The 20,377-nt window shown below is 36.6% G+C and overlaps 1 protein-coding gene across 1 annotated transcript in view; it reads right to left on the bottom strand.

Annotated features, from left to right (window-relative positions):
• LOC135703304 (clavesin-1) overlaps positions 1-19,280 on the bottom strand; it is a 49,405-nt gene extending 30,125 nt beyond the window's left edge. The window contains exon 1 of the mRNA XM_065224487.1: positions 19,185-19,280. The gene's annotated coding sequence lies outside the window, so the exon portion shown is untranslated. The remainder of the gene's footprint in view (positions 1-19,184) is intronic.
• Between the last annotated feature and the right edge of the window lie 1,097 nt (positions 19,281-20,377).

Raw genomic sequence — 20,377 nt, 5'->3', positions numbered from 1 at the left:
AATGGCTTGAGGAAAACAATTACATGGAGCCATTAAAGTGAAAAAGCATCTACGTCCTAAACAGCTTGGATAACAATAATGTGACTCAGAATGCAAGAAATTACCCTTTCTGTTACCAGGTGAATCTTTATCATTGACGAAAAAATGAATGAGATTTTGACAAAGATTTTTTTGAGGATCAAGTCTATCATTGACTATGTGAAAAACAATTTTGTCAATATCGCGCAAAAGTCTGTCAATGACAATGACAAATCTCAGCACTGCTCTCACTATCACGAGACGAAACTACCTATCATAAGCTTTCTTGTCATTCTTCAATGATCAAGCACTTATGAGAATTATTCTTATGCGGTTTTGACATCAACATTTCTAACTGATTTAGATGAATTTAAGCAAACAACCGTATGTAATCGGTAGAGTGAATGTATTATTAGGATTTACTCGGTACAAGTAACTTAAACAGCATTAAATGACCTTGTAATTACGATGAATACAATACTGTCACGTTCTGTCGATGAGATTTTGAAGAAAATCTCTATCATCGTTTTCTCATCCAATGATAGTGGCAGAAGTATCTCTGTAAATATCGCGTGAGATCTTTCATTGAAAATGACATTTGCCAGCCCAAAACAATAGAAATGTTTTATCTAGATAAAAATAATTTGTGCGAAATAGATTAGACACGAACCAACTCATAAATTTTGTACGGGTGTTTCTGGCTAGGATAAATATTTTCCGCGAACACGGCGGCAGATGTCTGTTTTGTGTTTTGATCAGAAATTTCTTTGTAATTTGTATGATCATTCATGTCGGTTTGTCGGTGGTTAGACTGCCTATTTAAGACTTGCAACTGAACGACCAAAGTGAACCAAAAACCACCGACAAACCGACATGACACTTAGTTCTTACTTATGCCCGAAAATCTTAAACGGCCGATTTAAATGTGCAGTGACCCGAACTGTCAAAACCATAGGAGTTTTTGAACCAATTCATAACTTTTGCATGCGGGCTCATGGCTTAGCTAAATATTTCCGGCGAACACGGAGCCAGATGTCATTAGTGTGCTTTGGTTAGAAATTTTATTGTTTTTGCTATGGTCATTCATGTCGGTTTGTCGGTGCTAAAACTACCCTGGAACTATACATAAGACCGTTCGCAATGCTGTTGTATTTTATATGGACTATTTCATTTTGAAACTAGAGCAGAAACGCTCCCCTCACAGTTGCAGTTTAATCATTCGAGCGCTAGTTTTCACCATATTTGCAACTGCTCGACTATTCTGTTTTATTTCTGAGCCGGTTTGAAACACGAATGGAACTCTGTTTTAAATTTCTTTGTAGGAAAAATGGATGTAATGTCGGCCTAAATGCCGCAATCGGCATCGGCAATCGACTAAATATTCAATAGCGACCAAAAATATCCCTTAGTGCCGTCCCAATGACGCGTTCATCTAGATAAAATTGATGAATAGCAGATTTTTAGCGATGGGCCCAATCTTAGATCCATAGGCCAACATTAGAGCCATTTCCCCTATTTTGTATTTGTAAAGCTCTAATCTGACAGATGGCAGATGGCATGAGGAAAACGAGGTGCAAAAACATTTGCTTCACATCCTAAAGAAGTAATTTAGTTTCCTGAGAGATGTTTCAGGAAACTAAATGACTCCTATTTTTTCCAAAGATCTTCAGATGATCAGAGATCTCCAAAAAGTTCTCTGGATATTTTTTTCATTACTTCTGGTTGATCAATTATTCTGAAGATCTTCTACTGTCCAATAATTGAAACCACGTCTCTCAAATATTCTGTTATGATCCCAGGTTGCTCAGAATTTATTCCAAAGGCCATTAGGTGAACAGAGATCTTCATTAAATCCTGAGGATGAACCCTTCAGGTTAAATAGGTACAATTCTGAAGGTATCCAACAATTCAAATTGCATCTCTCAGATATTCTCTTATGATACCACGTGACTCAGGAATTATTCCGAAGACAAAGGTTCTCATAGGTCTTCAAACACGTTTCTGGATATTTGCTTTCCAAGACTTCCCGGTTCAGTGGGCACCCTGCATGTTTGGACAGCAGAATCGCCCGGATTCTCTTCTCGTGGTTAGAACTCGTTACCTGACTCTGGATTACGTTGTTGCATTCATCTTGTTCCAGAAAATATGTTCTTGAATTAAAATCATTTTATCCGTTCATCGAAGCAAACAAAACACGCATACATATGTAAGGATGAATACCAAACACCTTTTAAAACTGTGCGTTGCGTTGATCATGTTGCAGTTTTGTTTTTGACAGTTTCAAATTGTAGAACTGTTGAGTAATTTCAAACAATTGTGCCGGAGAATCATAATTTCGGAAACCCGTTGAACTAAATTCACACACACTTAATCCTTAGATATTAGTGTCATAAAAAAGGATCAAGTCTCCTTAAATTTTTAAAACTGCGTTCACTGGAAAATATCAAATATCATGGCTCAAGAGAATTAAAAAAATCATACGGAGGTCCCTGAGTCCACTCGCCCTTACAAAATGCATTTTTGGTCATGTTTCAGAAGAAAAAAACGTACTTTTGAGAATGTGTATATCACTTTAAAGGCTCTTGATTATTTATTAAGTTGCATAAGATATTTCCCTGTGAGCCTGCCAATAAACCTAAACCACGTCACGTTTTGAGTTATCTGCTGAAATATATCTAAAATTAAAACAAGGGATCAAGTGTGTACACTAGGGTGCTTCACGTTAGCAAAAATTATCTTATAGGCCACCCTCTAGTTTGATTCATAACCTTAAAATATGAGTCTGTGCAAAAATGGTTAGTATGTATTAAGAGTTAGAGGTCGTGTAAATGATTTTGAAGTTTGTATGGTCATTACTATGGAAGAACTTTAAATTTCTCAAACATCGCTACAACTTTGGTTCTAGTTGTCCAAACGCTGATATTTTTTAATACGTTGCTTAGGGTGGGTCAAGTTTGTACGGTAGATGTTCCCCACTGCTCTTCCGATGTGTACCAAATTCCCCAACAACGGTACCAAATTTGATAAAATTTGGTTATAATTCTGAATTTCAAATGTTCTATTATAAAATGTATGGGAAAAGAAACGATTCTGTTCTTTTGCTTGCAAAAAATTCAAATGTTGCTCAAGTTTCACAAAATTTATGCAGAACAACTTTGTTGAAGGCTGAAAATCGACGAAAAAAGTAGAAGGGTCTGTGCCTAGGGGCACGAACGGAAGCTTGATGTAGGACCACTAGTGGACGGAACAAATGTGAACACTTAGTTCTTTTAATTGATCAATCATCAATTATCTTAACTCTTTCCGTTTTTTATCTGTAAGCGTATCAAATTTGTAGTATTTATTTCAAAGAGAAAGTTGATGAAGAGAATCCAAAGGGCTGTCAACTTGAGTATTTTCGATTCATCTACCCGACTTGAAAAGGTGTATTTTGATTTTTTTTGTTATTTATGAATTTTTAAGTTTTGTGCATTTTGAAATTAAAGTGTATTCAATTAATTATGAAATATATTTTTCTTGTATAAAGTATTTCTGATGTATGTTTAAGTATTTTTATTATGGTATTTAAGTTTCAACATGTACACATTTGAATTTTTGTTTATCTTCCGAAGCGTGTATTTACAACTCAGCTGATTAATGAAGTTAATCGCCCCTCGAGAAAATCAATCAAAATCACTTGCACCCCTGCTTCCAAGTTTGATTACATGATTACAACTCTGCAGAGCATTTTGTGTGGTCATTGGGGGCCTGTGGTTCTGAATATAGACAAACAGGCACAGATAAATTCTATTCTAACTCTTTACTGTTATAAGCTTGTTGGCCGTTTTATTATATACGACATCCATGACCGCTTACGCTTGGCGTGTTCAGAGTAGGTAATAGTATCACGGATCACATTTTCCAGGAACACCTTCAGCACACCTTGTGTTTTCTCGTAGATCAGACCGGAGATACGTTGGACACCACCACGTTTGACACCTTCCTACTGCTGCTATTGCTGACCACCACGCCGTCCGAAGCGAAAATGAGCTGTTGCCATACAGCAGCGCTGCTTTATATCTTTTCAAGTTAAAGCAGAATGATGTGCAACCAAGTGGTACTTGATTATGAGGACTGGGTTTTGGAAGAACGTTTAACAGTAATAAAATTATCACTTTTTATTTGTACATTGGACAATGCTTGACATATCCACTCGCTTAAAAATCATCAGTCAGATTTAGTTATAGATGTGTAGAAATATTTCTGATCGATTGGTAATAACATTATTGAAATTGGTCCAGGAGCAGCTGAGTTATTAATTTTCAAAATCTTCCATAATTTTGCTTCATGTTCCATTTTTGGTTTTCACAAAGTGTACCCCCAGTATAGAAATGAAAGACGTAGTCCTACGTCAAAAGATATTATTATTTAGAGATTTAGTGAAGTTTTAGCAATATTGGGATTTTTGGTAAGCAAATGAATAGGGTAGTTCCGTTTCCCATACATTTTCCCACACAAAATTTAAAAAATTTCACGGTTTTTGGAAACTTTAATTGGCAAATCAAAGTTGGCACTCGTGGAGAATAGAAGAACTATGAAAGTGATGATAGTTTCAAAATTTTACACGGTGAAGTATACGAGTACAATCTTAAAATGTATTTGCTTTGCGTACCAATTATTTAAATAAAATCTGGAGATACAATTTAGAAAAAAAAATCTTTTCAGATTTTTGTTGTATGTATAGATTTCAGCTTTTCTACCAATGTAGCAGCAACCACATTTAAATAAAATGCTCCATTTGCAAAATAAAAGCACTTTAAGATTGCACTCGTATACCTCCACATGCAAAAAAATTGAAACCATCATCACTTTCATAGTTCATCTATTCTCCATGGGAGCCAACTTTGATTTGCCAATACACATTGAAAGAGCAGTGGGGAACAGGGGGTTGTAAAGCTGTTACGGTTGTACTATTATTGTTACGGTCGATTTAGTAGCAATTCAAGCAAGATAAAAATGAAAAAAAAATCAAAAAGGTTAATTTTATCACAACAATGACAAAGTTCAACTTTGAAAAAACTGTTTCAATATACACCGGTGTACCTTAGACATTGGGAATTTTTGGATTAAAATGAAGAGTAACAAACATATCAATGAACTCAGAAATCAGTTCTCATTTTCAGCAGAAAACGGTAAAAGTATACCGCAAAATAATCCTTTAAAATGCCAACCTACAAGATCAAAAAGTTGAACGAGACCCTTTAATTGTTGCTATTAGCAACAAATCATCGCATTACGGGACACGAACCATAACAATTAGAAAAAACAAGCTCGTCAATGAGTCAAGTATATTGCTCAGCCATAAAGCTAGGATGCGATAGGATCATTAGAACTTAATAAATCTCAGAAAAACGACGACGACGACGACGACGACTGCGGCTGTAAATTAATTACACAATTCATTCCCGATCTTACCGCGCTTCTCCAGTTGTGACGAGCAGAAGGGTTAACACCACCATTAACCTCCAGGCTGCTGGCTGGGGCCTGACTTTAGTTAGAGGGGCTGGTCACATTCAGGTGGTGTAGATTGACCTTTTTTAACGGGTGCCTTTTCTATTTATCATAGCAGCAGACGATTTTAAGTGACTGCTGTAATGGATATGGGGTGACTTTACCGACAGATTCAGGTCCAGTAGATGATAAATAGTTATTATTACGTCTTGAAAAATTATCATAAATACTTTGCTGCTTGGTAAGTTGATCGCAGCCGGCTCACGATTCACGACAAAGGGCGCCTGTCAAACGTTCTTTGTTCCTGTACCAACGGGATCGCTCACTTTTCTGGCTCAGCTACTTTGTGGTATTTCAGGGCGCAATTATCCACGTACACTAAGTCTTGTATGCTTCTCATGATTGCTTATTATTCGCGTGAAATGGAGTTTCAATTAGTCATGATGATCTCGGAGGAATGCGAACAGCTTTTCATTCGATTTTTTTTTTTTTTGCTTGAAATAAGCATATTTTTTGCCACAATTGGATTGCGTGGTTGTTGGCCACTGTTTTAACCGGCCTGACCATCACAAAGAACATAATCAACATAGAATTCCCAACAATCGATTACGATCGATGAACAATCAAGGTCCTATTAGAAAGCTACTGTCAGTCACACTGCAGTACAACCGATCGGATCAGCCAATCAGTCAATCAGGGGGGCTTCGCCATTAGCGGTTGACCACAGGTTCAAGTACCAGGGTAGAAATCTCCTTCGGTAGCAAATTATGAAGCAACCAAATCATTATACGATATAATCGCGTTGCGATACGATGTAGCGCTTTGCATGCTTAGAACACAATACCGGCACACTCCCGCGGTTAAGCTGTGCATGGAAAAGGTGCCATTGACTCACTCACGTGAGAACGATTTACCCATCCCCCAAATTCTAGATAGAACTCAGTGATTAACTCCCATAGCTCAATGACTCAAAGTATTACACTGTGAAGCGTACAATGAGATCCGGAAAGTTGTCCTCCCCTTCATCATTGTTAGTTCAGTAGATCTTCGTGCGGCGTGTGACCTATGGGGACTTTTACCCGATGCCGCGCGAGGCAGAAACAATGAGCTCCCACGCTGGGCAATTATCATCCGAATAATCGAGGTTAAAGCGCTCTGGGTGAGCAGAACTACCCGTACCGGCCCAGTAGCGGTTGTTGATTTTTGTAATTCAATAAAAGTTTGTCCACTTTGTCTAGTGGATCTAGAATCTTAAAAATAAACTGAAAGTTGTCAGACAAAGACTCCGCTTCCTGGAAGCAACCAGTTCTGCAAGTTGTAATGCGGATACGAAGGTAATGGAAGACGCTATCCAAGAATTATTCTTATATGAGCTCGGTTTACGATAACAAGAATGTATACAAAACAAATTGCAAAGGTGCTGAGGGTGAGTCGCGGAAACGCACCTTCAAGTGCAACGGCATATCTCTACTCTATGGAGTTCTTCTTTTCCTCTTGGGTGTCACTCTGTGCTGCCTTGATGCCATACGGTATTAACAGGTTGACTTGTAGCCTTGTAGACACGGGCAGAAGCATATAAGCATATCTGGTTCGAGACGTTTATATTCTCTTTGTAGGCTCGACCGGACGATGCAGAGAGTACATTCACCGTTAATGTACAGTAGAAGCAGTAAAAATGTTACTGGTAGGTAACTGGATATGGCGCACGAATTGTAATTGTCAAGCCCGTAAGACGAAGTAAGGAAATCAACAATCTGACGACGTCGAGATAAGACCGATCATATTTAATTTATTATATCAGTAATGTATAGTGCACAATACGATCCAAATTGAACAATGCCATCTAATCCAAGAACCAAAACAGCATTGATTAACTTTCTGCAGAAGAGATGAAGCACCTGTTTGAGGATGATCATGGGTATAGCCAGAAGGAGGCAAGTAGTACCTAATTCAACAACCAAATTAATGTTCGAAGTTTTGAAAGCGTATGCAAGATCTAAATAAGAGCGTTCATACCATAGGAATCGTTTGTTTGTGCATCGTAGATTATTTGTGCCACTACCCTATCCACTGTACGATTCTAGAAAACAATATACAATACAATAAAACAGTGTCATACAGCCTCCGTCATGGCAGGACGGCGAAGCAAACGGTGCGTTTTAATTCTATCCGTCTTCGTATTTTTTTTTCCTTTGGTTTGTTTTTTCCGTCGATCTTGTTTTCCATGCTGAGCACCAATGCTACCGACGTGCCAGGAAGGCAGCTCCCACACCTGGACCCTACCTATCGACCCATCAACCCATGAACCGGGGACCAACGGCTTTACTTCCCATCCGAAGAAAGGCGTGATCAGAGATGTTATGCCTCAGAACATCCCGGCGGCGCCGACTGGGATTGAACCCAGGCCTGCTGGGGTGAGAGGTAATCACGCTTACCACTACACCACCGGCGCCGTTTATCCGTCTTCGTAATTATACAATCAACACAACGTAGGGATCCCGCCCGTGCGCGATCATCGTTTTCTGTACGTTAATTACAAACGTGTTCTGCAAAAAACAAGTGCAAAATTTTACAAAAATATCGTACAATTTACGATTTTTTGTTCAATTTTAAAGTGAGTGTTATTTCGAAAATTTCTGAAAAGTTACCATAACTAATAAATTTATCAGAAAATAATAAAAAAAAATGAACAAGTTCTTTTTTTGCTATAGAACTTATTGGCAGTTTATTTTATTTTTTACCAATACACTAGTGGAAATTAATATAAGGAAACTCTAAAAAGGATGGCTCATCCCAATTTTAAGAATCATAGGAATTCTTAATCCTGTGTGTATCGAAGCCACATTATATCATCCTATAATATGAGCCTAAGAAAGAACCAATTGCATTATGTACGTGAATAAATGAAAATGTGATTTTCTCCTTCGAATAAGGACGCCATACAAAAATGTATGGGACTTGGTCATTTCCAAAGCATGTCAAACATTATTGTAGCACCAAAATAATCAAAAATTAGTTCATCAATCAATTTAGATAACAAAAAAATTAGTTCAAATAATCATTAAACTGGTATTTTGCAAAGTTTTAAGCAGATCCAACCGAGAAGATCTCAAAATACTCAAAAATCATTAGTTTTTCATCGACGATCACCTGTGTATCTATGTCGATTAAATTCGAAAATTCTATTAGTTCTGTAGGTTAGATCTCCAAATAAATTAGTGTAAATCAAGTCCTTAGATTATTTGAACATGGATACATAGAAACTAGCTCGGAAAACACCTAAATGTATGTGTCTCCTCGGTGATCAATCAATGATCCTCGTATACTTTGAGAACTTCTTTAAATTTTGCAAAAATCAAGTTCAATGGCTTCGAAAATGAATAATTTCCCATACATTTTTTAATCACGACCTTATCGCTATTAACGAAGGAGAAAATCACATTTCCATTTATTTCTCCTACGTACATGATGCAAATGTTTCTTCTAAGGCTCATATTGTAGCATGATAATACGGTTCCCATACGCACAGGATTGAGGATTCCTCTGATTCTCAAAATTGGGAGGATCCATGATTTTTAAAGTTTTCTTATATTAATTTCCACTAGTACATAAGTGATGTTCATTTTTTTCTGGAAAGGTCATTTACTATGCAAAGTTCCATGGAAATATGAGTGAGTCTACATATTTAGTCTGAAATTGGATTTTTATCGTTATTTGGAATGAAGATGAACATCCTTTAAAACACAGATTGGAATTTTTAAAGCATACTTAGAGAATGCTGCGAAGAATTCCAACTGAATTTTAGAAAAATTCTATGATAATTTAGCGGGAATTACAACAAATTCGAAAAGAATTGCAGAGTACATTTCAAGAGTTTGCTGAAGAAGAATTTTGTGGAGAAAATTTCAAATAAATTCCAAATAAGGTTCAAAGATAAACCTTGACAATATTCTGAGATGCTTTTAAGCAGCTTAATGAGATTCCAAAGAAACCCTATGAACAGATATCAAGGGAATTCAGTCAAGCATGGTGCTTCAAATGCTTAGAAAAGATTTTAAAATACCTGACAATCATCCAAAAACTTTAAATAAAAAAAAATGCTTGACATTTTGGATTTAAATTCCGAATATTGAGAAATTTAACAGATAGCAATCGTTTTAACGAGATATGTAAAAATATAAAATCTATTACTCTGACAAAAATCCGACGTGGTGCGCTCTAAGCATCGCATTTTTTTTTAATTGACCAAATCTACCGTAAAAGATCTACAGGGTGTCTCACAAAAGGTGTCACTAAAACAAAATGGGATTACAGCAAACCAAATCAACCAAATCATGTAATTTATTTTTTGTTTGAAAGATACATGTTATAGAAACAAGCCATATTAATTCAATTCAAATCTCTCGCCATTTTCATTGGTAACTTTGCGCAAACGCTTTGTTAATCTTTCGCAGCTGGCACACACGATTTCCTGAGGAATTTAGTCCCGAATATCAACGAAATGTTTCTTGAACCGGTCTAAAGTGAAGGGGCTTACTATATGTTGAAGTATATAACCCCAAACAAAATAGTCAAGTGGGCTACTCTCTCCGAACTGTTTAAGGCTATTGAATATCTGACATGGTCTAAGCTTTTGAAAATGTAATTTTAAAACTTGCTCCCGCATGGCATCCATGGTGGCTGATAAATCTATACAGAGCTGGAAAAAGGGCCTATCTGCTTTGATCGATTCTCTTATTCGTCGACTTTCTCTTTTGTTAATAACTCAGCTGCAACAACATTCCCTGTTGTATTTGACGATACGGAAGATAGATAAAAACCTCCTTTATCAATATATGTGGCAAAATAAGCACGAAAACTGTTTGCATAGCCGTGGTTATCAAAAGAGAAAGTCGATTGAGAGAATCGATCAAAGCAAATAGGCCCTTTTTCCAGCTCAGTATAGAAATGTAAACCAATTTTTCATCTTCAGTGATAAGCTGTCAAAAGGATACACTCAAAACGGGTATTAACAATTTCGCTGCTACAACTACCCAATTTAAATAAATCAAGAGACAAAATGTTGATACCTATTGTGAGAAAGACGTACACGAGGAGACGTCCCCGGCAGGTATATGTTCATTTTCGCTGATTAATTACCACACTAACTTATGATATGGCAAGGGATTTGCAGCGGTAGGTGGACTCGAAGGTGTACATTAGGGTGGGCCAACTTTGAATGGTGCATCACAATCTTCTGCTCACCACTGCTATTTAGAACTGTATTGAAATCTTCAAGAACTGCACCAAATTTGAACGAATTTAACTGCGATTTGGATTTGTTGGAGAACTTTAAATAAACTCAGTTATTAGACACTGTTGTTGAGAGCCTCAATACAAATTGAAATAACAGAGGGGTGGCGGGTGTTGTAAAGCTAACCCATCCTAGTGAAACATTGTAAAAGCAAGCGAAGTTAGAGCCAGCTTTCGAATTTTCACAGATATAGATTTCATTCCAAATGGTCTACCGAAAGTAATCAACAAGCCTATTTTAGATTTATATTTATTCAAACTCGACATTCATTTTAATTCTCATAAATTATTGCTTATCTAAATCAACTTTCAATCTACATCAATATTTAAATATTATACCTTATCGATTATCGATTCAATCTAGTTGGGTTCGCAGTATTTCTCAGCAACTCGAGTTTTGGAAACGATTCGCTTCCTAAGAAACTCATTATCTTCTTCTTCTTCTTCTTCTTCTTCTTCTTCTTCTTCTTCTTCTTCGCCTTTCAAGCTTATTGCATATCGCATATTAGCTTATTTCGAGCTCTCAACTTAGTGTTCTAGATGCACTTCCACAGTTATTAATTGAGAGCTTTCGATGCCTGTACCATTTTTGCATTGTTATAATTTTGTGGCAAGTCCAATCATACTTCTATGCCCAGGGAAGTCGAGAAATTTTCCAACCCGAAAAATTCCTAGACCGGACCGGGAATTGAACCCAGCCACCTCCAGCATGGTCTTGCTTAGTAGCTGCGCCTTTACCGACTAAGCTAAGGGAGACCGTTATCTACCCTTATATATTTATAGGCGATTATAATCATTAACTATTGGTTTCTGAATCGTGCATTACCAACGGTTTCATTATTGAAAAATTGAATTTAGAAATAATCAAATAGAAATTCTCAAATACCTGTCAAATTAAAAGCTTAGCTTAGCTTAGCTTGCTCATGAAACAAAACCGGTCGCCAATAGGTAACCGAGCCCCTTAAATCACAATAAACAAAATCAAACTCGAAGATATTGCATAAAGCAAACATGAAGCTATTCAAATAGAATGATGCCATCACCAACGGCACCAACATACCTGTCAAATATTTAATAAACATATACAGTCAGACTACTTTGACCATATGTCGCATACAAATGTCCAATATTATCTCCATTGCATGACATCCTCTCTAACTTGATGCTTCCGAGTTAGAGAAACTTAACTGTATCACAATTAACGGGAATCGTTGTGGAAACGTTATTTCTGAATAATCTCATTATCACCTCGAAATTTCAAGAGCACAAATATAAGCACTCACAAAACATATAACAATGAAACTTGAATTGTACAGCAAACAGGAAGTTTCAATTTCATGAGCAATATCGCAGCACTATCCGGGGTTTGTACTCTACAAAACTTGAATTAGGAGAAACAAAATCCAAAATTATAAATTTTTTAAAAGGTTTGAATTTAGAAAAAAGTGAACCAAGTGAACCAGACTTTAACATATTTTCTATTTAATCTTTTTGATGTCATTTGTCTAAATGTGAATGACTAAATTTCGCCCTAATCGCCCAGTTGGTCTAATCATATTCATTCGTTAACGTTAATAGCCGTATTAAATGTTTTGGTTAATCACCCACGAAACCAATTACATGACATGTAGGGGTAAGAGGGGCATAGTGAGTAGGTGGGGCATAGTGAGCATCCCGTGCACCAGCTTGGACTTCCGGCCGTTCGGAACAAATTGGTTGGTGGTAGGATCAATATCATAATGATATTGAACCTACTACCAGTTGATTTGTTTCATGTAGCTGGAGATCCAGAGCCAAACTGCGGGATGCTCACTATGCCCCTCCTCCCCCTATATGTTAAAATAACGAAGGATTATTTTGCTTTTTAAATATTCAAAGTAATGTTTTATATTTTCCCCGGTGTGTCTTGTATAAAATAAAATTTATTAAGAACTAAGAAATATGGAGTTCATGACTAAGGCCACTGCTATAGGCCGAAATTGAATGTAAGGAATAATATCAATAATATTATCAAATAGTATCAATTTTGTATAGAACACTAAGCGCACCTCTTCGCTCTCAGCATGGCAGCGGCCTAATAGCTTCAAAATTGAAATTAACTTTAGAACACTCGTTTCATAAATTTCATGACTGATAAACTGATTACTAGTTGAACAGCTGAATGCTTTTACTAGCTAACAAACAAAGCAATTAATCCCAGATCGAAATTACCTCTTCAAGGAGTAATTCAAAGCATTCACGTACTTATTGCATGTTTCGTGATAGTGTGGCCAGTGATTATGAAATTCATATTTATATGTGATATGATGATATCTTCATCTTAACAGCACAATGATTTATATATGTTCAACAACAGCGTCCAGAATCTTATTTTTATTTTATGTGGGTACTAGCCGGCAAAACCTGTTTCAAACGAACCTCAAACATGGCATTCTGGTGCTAATTAGCATTTCAGAAAATGATACTGCATGTAGCGATGCTTAATAAAGATTCTCTATCATCCGTATCAGACGCTGTACCTGTACGCAGCACACGGTGTACACTGATAATAATTACTGAGTTACTGAGGAACAATTGCATTAACTTGCATTGACCTCACTTGGTCTAATCGATTCATAATTTGATCGCAGTGCGTGATCGGATCACATAAGCATCATTGGTGCATTGAACCCATTTTTCCCAAGCTAGGGTCAACTGATTGATTCTATCTGATATAAAGACGAAGATGATAATTGTCATTCGAAAAGTTGTAGGGGGCCATCCAATGATGATAAATAATGGGTTAAAAAATTCGAACGTCACATTTTAATCGCCCTTAGTGACGTAGTAGCACAGTAGATTCAGCTTGTAATTGTCCCCAAGAAGCACTGAACTTAATAAATGACGCCAATTACAGTAATACAGTATCCTCCTTCCACGTTCCGCTCACTGCATGGTAGCCTATTCCACATATGGGTCAACCTTTCAGTCGTTCCACGCTTCTCTTTACTGAGTGATGTGACACGTCAGGCCATTTGTAGGGTATTAATCATAGACAAGGTGTCCCAGCTCTGGCTTTACGTGGGAAACACCGAACGTTTGCAGGTTGCTTGCATCTCAATATTAATTTACGATAAATTACGTCAGTAGAATACGAAGTTCCGAACAGATATGGAGAGAATTTAATTTTCCAAACAGGTTTTCGATTCACTTCACGGTTAATAGTATTAATTGTTTTTCAGTACGGTGATTATCTAATGCCGTGCTCCAGTTATAATTTATGTCATATTAAAATTAATGAACCAAACGCGAAAGATATTGCGCACTTTTTTGTATGGAAATTTTTTCATATTTGCCTCCCTTGTTATATTAAAATATAGGCAAAGATTCCCATCCTATAGAAAATGGAAAGGTCTGCACAAAGCGGTTTCGATCATGGTTTGACGTAGGGCAGTTTAAGAGATTTGTCTGATGTCACCGGATTGTAACGGCCTTGTAACATCTTAATCTGTACCTACATCCATGTACGTTTAGCGGGCTCTATAACATTCCCCAGAAAACCATTCCCCAGAATGAACCATTCCCCAGAAAAGCATTCCCCAGAATGAACCATTCCCCAGAAAACCATTCCCCAGAATGTACCATTCCCCAGAATGTACCATTCCTCAGAAAAGTATGCCATGTATTAGATTGACTATTTTTGTTTATTATAGTCACTCCTGGAATCTTCTTTCGCGTATATAGCAAGAATAGAAAAAAAACTTCTTAATGGATCAAGGTGTTTTCCTTTCTTTGAAAATATAAGAAAAGGAAATAATTAATTCTTTGGATATACGATAAAGAAGGGAATATTCCCTTCTTTTTATATATGAAAGAGAACATAATTAATTCGTTAAATATATGATACAGAAGGGAATATTCTGTTCTTTGAAAATTTAAGAAAAGGAAATCATTAATTCTTTGGATATACGGTGAAGAATGGAATATTCCCTACTTTAAATATGTAAAAAATACGAAAAAGAAGGGAATGTTCCCTTCTTTGAAAATATAACAAAAAGAAAAAAATAATTATTTTTATATACGATAGAGAAGGGAATATTCCCTTCTTTGAATATATAGAAGAGAACATCATTAATTCTTTAACTATATGATAAAGAAGGGAATATTCCATTCTTCAAAAATATAAGAAAAGGAAATAATTAATTCTTTAGATAAATGATAAGGAAGGGAATATTCCCTTCTTTGAATATATAAGAGAGAAAATAATTAATTCATTGGATGTATGATAAATCTTCTTTTATTTATAAGGAAAATATATAATCAATAGCTTTTCGCAAGGGATTCGGGGTAATGACCATTTGGGATAATAACGAGTGGAATAATGGTATAAATTTGTAATCGGACATACTAATAAGACATACTTCAAGTCCCCGCGTACATCGTACGGGTTAGGCAAAAATGTGCGTCGATCTTAAAACTGTCGCATTAATGGCCCTTCGCTCATTTTCAACTTCTATTCAATTTTCATACTGCCGTACTCTAACGGAACTATCCACCTACCCTCTTCTAAAAATCATTCTCTAGCTAATAAATCATCACACTAAAGGTTCATGTTAGCATTTCCAACCAACTCTGAAAATCGTTAACTTCGCGTATGAAGTAACATAAAAACACTTTGAATGTAATCGGTAGTTCAACGTTCCATGCACCGATTTTTTAATCCATAACGAGAAATTCTTCAACTCAGGTCGAACAATCCTTCGATAAGGTTTAACAGTTTCCGACTGGTTGAATTGGATTGCATAATAGACCCTTTGACTTATTAAATGATGAACGAAATGCTCGAAAACTTGAAGGTTGTCATTTTATAAAGAGCAAAAAAATTGTTTGGAATTGATAAATACATAGCTCCATAAAAGTAAACATAGTGTATTATCAATAGTAAAAAAAAAAGAAAAGTGAAAATTACTCATTTCATAATCTTTTCTGGGGAATGGTACATTCTGGGGAATGTTTTTCTGGAGAATGGTGCATCCTGGGGAATGGTTTTCTGGGGAATGTTATAGAACCCGATTAGCGTATTATGTTTATGTTATGAAGAACTTTGAGTGTGTTGATTTATTTCCTTTTAAATCCGTTATATATGGATACACATCGTTGATCATCCAATGATTTTTGTGATTTTTGAGAACTTCTAGCGATTGGATCTGCTTATAACTTTTCAGAAATGAAGTTTAATGATTATTAGAACTATTTGATTATTTTGGTGCCCCAATAATTGTTGAAATGCTAAATAATGTTTCGAAAGTGACCAATTTCCCATACATTTTTGTATGACGTCCTTATATTTATTTCCTAAGGAGAAAATCACATTTCCATTTATTTCTCCTACGTAAGGTTTTTGATCTAATTTCCATCCTACTAAGCACAACCCGCACTTTACCTCTCTTTTCCAAACGAGTTTAAACAAAAAATGGAATATTTCTATCGAAAATGACTTCTTAATTTATTCACCTTTCCATACCTACCGTTGGATTTGATAAAGAGTCACAAATTGTTGAGATATTGTTTAAAATCTAATACTGCTTATTGATTCTAAATTCGTTCTACGAGTTTCAATTCCGTTCAATAAACTAAATATTTTAATGTAACCAAAGACCAGGAATTCAATCTAGCGGGATAAAATTAATAACTCCGAAACGAAGCATTTCCATTACTTGGTGTCTTTGGCAAAGTTTCTCATTGTAATAAGGACTATCTATTAACATGAACAGCTAGTTCAAAACTCATCCACGTAGATTGCGCCAGGACAAACTGGAGACTTGGTATCTTGGAGTTGTTTATATCTATAAAATAAAATAAAAACTCTTCTGACCACGTCGAAATTCCACAACGTAGTGGTTTATTTATATTTTAAGAGATGCTTAACGACATATATAAGACTTAAAGCGGTAATTTTATACGATAGATGAGCAGATGAATGTATAGGGTTGATAGTTCCGTTAGAGAACGGCAGTGTGAAAATTGTATATAGAGAGTAGAAAGCGAGCAAAGGTCAATTTTATTTATTTAGCATCTCCAACTATGTAAATCGTTAACTTCTACACGCATGGCTTTATAGAAGAAAAGGTATTATTTGTCTAAATGCTAAGACTGCGTTCCGGAAGTAAGCGTGGGTTTACGGTACGCATCTTACTTTTGGACACAAGTCAGAATATTTTCATTTTGAGTATTTATATCATTAGAATAAAAAAAATTAAGAATAACTTCTTAGCTTACAGAATTATTGTGAAAAAATACCGTATCGTTCGGTAAATTTATTTGTTTTTTAACACAGTATATCTGTGAAAACTTACAGAATTATTTTCACTGTAAAACATCGTCACTAAAACACTACTGCCATCTGTTGCGCACACTGTCATGGGCAGTACGCTCAGAAGATGGCGGAAGTGTGTAATCGTCAAACGCAAGGGAATTGACTGTGCGCGCCACAGGCGGCAGTACTACCAACTAAAAACAATTTAAATTGACCGTTAAATACGTGCTCAATGAAAAACATACAAGTATGTCTGTTTGTCTATTGTTCAGTTGTTGAAATTTCGGTAAAATTTCACCGAAATCTGAGAAATATTCCAAGTGTGTAGAGTTAAAATAAGTAATTAATGAATGTTCCCTAACTGAAATGTTTTGTATCAAATTGTAATTTAAACTGAAAGTTAATACTTGTTGTGAACGATTAAGTCACAGACAAACAGACATAACACTCACAATCACATTCATCGCAAATAATGCTTTAGTTGAGAATGTGCTTGCATTTGTCATGGTGCATTGAGCAAGCCACAAAATTGCCAGTTATGCCAGTTATTTTTCACATCTAGGTAGTAGATGTCAGCTCTTGAAAATGATAAGTGGTCAAGGCATCCCACTGGAGACACATACCACATCTGACGAATACAGAAAAAAAAGTTGTTGAATATTACATCGAAAGTGCTGCACATTAGTCATTCCGTTCCTTATATTACGCTGTACAATTAACACAGAATTCGAGAACAAATCATGTTGCTGACTGTAATATTCTATCAACTTTTACCACCTTTTACCAGTTATTGATGTTCAATACTTCACCATCAATTTCATTGATTGATACATATTATATGTTTTTGCTGTACACACATTAAAGTGATGAGCAGTGGTAGAAATGGCACTAATTAGTGATGCATTACCTCGTTTAAAAACTTGTTTCCAACAAAAGAAAAAGCTCACTAAACCGAGGGGAACGACTCTATCTACGATGCAAAAAAGATTGTGTTTTGCTGTGGCTAGCTGCGCGCACGCTGAGCAGATAGAAAGAAGATTGATGAAGATTCTGAAGATTTCATGCAAAAAGATGATGAGCGATGCAAGTAGATGCGTATTTCTGCAGAATTTAATCAATTGACGAATCTACGTTACGGTCGACCAGCAGATGGAATTGATTAGAAAATGAAAATGACGTTTTGCTACCTGTCAAATCGTATGGAACATTTTTTAGTACATCATCACTTTTGTGGTTTTGGATTTCAAACATAGGTGTCGCATGCACTGGTGCAGTTTCGCGTAGATTCATCAATCCTATAGACCTACGGAAAATTTAGTAGAACCGACATCACTGACTTCCATCTGTTTTGTTTTTATTGAACACATCTGACGCGTTGCAACTGGTGAAAAAATGGCATGAACGAGGGATGCTCTAGTTGCACATCAATGCTTGGGAGTGTGGATGATAGATGGTGCTAGTGCGCATGCAAAATACGCTTGACGATATTTTTTGAAGAATTTTCTCCTAATAGTTATGTCTGTTTGTCTGTGTCTGTGTCTGTCTGTGTCTGTGTCTGTGTCTTATCATTATCCAAACGTTAATCAATCTCGACACACTTTTCATAAGGTCAAATGCACAGATATGAAGCTACTAATCAATCGAACCAAACACCAAACGTCGCTTACGTACGACCAGTCAGTAATGTTGATATATGTATCATGCTCTCTAACTGTTCAAAACAAATCGTCCACCACACACTGTCGGTAATGGCGTTGGCTTATCAGTTCAACCCCGGCCCACATATTTGTTCGAGGCCACAAATAACGTTGCCTTTGCAGATTAGCCGTAGTCAGAATTGTTTACGACTCACTTCAAATCTAGTGCGCACGTAAAATGGCAAACAGTTTTTGTATGCGTCTTTAAAACGCAAGATGCTATTAACACTCATGCAAAACGCCCCCTATTAACCGACCGATCGTCATCTCTCTGGAGATGCAGTGCCTCCGTGCCGCTTTGTTCGAAGGTCTTTACTCCCTTTTGCAAAAACTGGTTGCTGTTGTCCATCCAAGTTCAATGCTTTTGCTGGTATAGATAAGTTGGTACTTACTATATGAGTGAGTCTGCAATGAAGTCCCGAGACTTGCAACGAATCCAGAATGCAGATCACACCGATTAATGAGTTCCTAGTCTTTTTATAGGTATTCCTTTTTGTCTTCCTGGTTCAGCAGCACCAGGCAGAGTAGCCAGTATAAGAAGATTACGCGCCCGCACTCGATAGAGAGGAAAAGAAATCGAAACTCTTTATCAACGTTCTGCTTCAACGTTCAAGACGAAACTGTGCTCCCACGGAACACTAAATAGACTTGAATCTTGTTTACCTTTTTCCAGTTCTACATACATTCAACATCAGTCATCCGTTTGTCCGCTGCTGGCGGTCTTCCCGAGACTTACAAGCCCATGAGCCATGATTGAGAGAGAACCCAAGTGTTCATTATTACATAGTGGGTTATCATTTTATTCTACGACTCGACCTACTACCACAGACAAACAGACGTAAATCTTGCATACGTTTCATTAAATAAGAAATTAACGGTCAATTCGACAGTGAGCATGCATAAGGGCTTAACTTCGATGATCGATTCTCTTCGTCGATTTTCTCTTTTGTTAATTACTCACTTGGATTAACATTTCTCGGTGCGTTTTTTTCTTTGATAACCAATACAACCTGTTACAGCACTGTATTGAACAAATTTCAGAAAATTGCTTCCCTTAGCTGTTGCAATTTAAAGAAAAATCGGTGAAGAGAATCGATCATCGCAGTTCGGCCCTTATGCATGCTCACTGTCGAATTTAAAGTTGTCTTGGTTGGTGGCATTGTGGCACTCATAGTCTAATGGCTTAGTGTTTGACGTTTAAACACTAGCGCCATATGTTGGTAGTGCACTCAACAGATGGCGATATTGTTTTAGTGACGGTGTTTTTCAGTGATAAATATTCCATGTCCGTTTGTCTGTGGTACTACTACATGCAGTGTCAAGCTATAGCTCCTCTTACAACCAACTCTCACCAAACGACGAGAACCGGAGAGTATATTCTAACGTGTGTACTTGTTGGACAAAGGGAGTGCTAGACGAGAACGTGTGATCCGTTCTACCCCAATTGACACCCTTCTCCCGCTTATGTAGTTGTAGCGGTCTAGTGGAGGACCGTGAATTTATGCTGAAAGCTGCTCTATAGGGGTGTTCATAGCCGATGTTGATTTTGGTGGTGATGATGAATTTAGAAAAATTCGACCACATC

The sequence above is a fragment of the Ochlerotatus camptorhynchus genome, unplaced genomic scaffold (genome assembly GCF_037179485.1).
Source record: "Ochlerotatus camptorhynchus isolate MF236.1 unplaced genomic scaffold, CSIRO-AGI_Acam_v1.1 ptg000211l, whole genome shotgun sequence".
Classification (NCBI taxonomy): domain Eukaryota; kingdom Metazoa; phylum Arthropoda; class Insecta; order Diptera; family Culicidae; genus Ochlerotatus; species Ochlerotatus camptorhynchus.
The sequence above is the reverse complement of the archived record's forward strand: the minus strand, read 5'-3'. Positions and strand labels throughout refer to the sequence as shown.